We start from the raw sequence: 1130 nt of genomic DNA, 5'->3' as shown, positions 1-1130 counted from the left end.
ATCTTCTACATATTACTGTATGGCTTGATATTTTCATGTTTCCTAGCTCTTCTCCTTTCCCTCTCTTGATTTGTTAGTCCTTGAAATCCTGCTTTCTTTTTACTTGTATTATATCTTTCTATTTGTGTTTATTCTTTTGAGTTGTTATACTAGGGAGACAATACGATATTTACACATGTGTGTCTGGTTTATTTCACTTATGACTATATATTCAAGTGGCATCCACTTCAATATAAAGGCTTCGAGTTTATCATTCTCAATAGCTGAATCATACTCCATTGTGTAAAAATACCACATCTTTTTCAACCATTCCTGAGGTGATGGGCTTCTTGGTTGTTTCCAAGGTTTGGCTATCACAAATTGTGCTGCTATGAATATAGGCACAAATATATCACTATGATATGATGTTTTCAGATCCTCTGGGAAAATTCCCAGGAGAGGAATAACTGGTTTAAAGGGGATTTCCTGTCCAACTTTTCTATGGAGACTCCATACTGATTTCCATAACAGTTGTAGCAGTCTGCATTCCCACCAGCAGTGGAGAAGAGTTCCTTTTTCCCCACAGCCTCTCCAACATTTGTTGTTGGGTGATTTCCTTATGATAGCCATTCTTTCTGGGGTGAGATGATATCTCAATGCGGTTTTAATTTGCATATCATGAATGCCTAGTGATGTGGAGCATTTTTTCATATATTTATTTGCTTCTTTAATTTCTTCCTCTGCGAAGTGTGTGTTCATCTTGTATGCCATTTTGTGGAATGGGTCTTTAAATTTTGGGGTCCTAGTGTTTTCTAGTTCTTTATAGATTCTAGAGAGCAGACCTTTGTCTGAGTACTTATTTGTCATGTTTTGTTTCCAATTTTGTGGGTTGCCTCTTCATTTTGTTGGTAATTTCTTTTGACGTGAAAAAACTTTTCAGTAAGAGCAGGTCCAAATTGTTATTCTTTCAACTGTTTCCCATGCAATTTGATTTTTGTTCATGAACTCTTTGCCTACCCCTATGTCTTGAAGAGTTACTCCTATTTTCTCTTCCAGGATGTTTAGTGTCTCTGCTTTAATGTTTAGATCTTTAATCCATTTTGACTTTAGTTTAGTGCATGGTGATAGACCTGGGTGAAGTTTGAGTTTTC

The sequence above is a fragment of the Octodon degus genome, unplaced genomic scaffold (genome assembly GCF_000260255.1).
Source record: "Octodon degus isolate 3935 unplaced genomic scaffold, OctDeg1.0 scaffold00362, whole genome shotgun sequence".
In the NCBI taxonomy this organism is placed as follows: Eukaryota; Metazoa; Chordata; class Mammalia; order Rodentia; family Octodontidae; genus Octodon; species Octodon degus.
Note: the sequence above shows the minus strand (reverse complement) of the source record.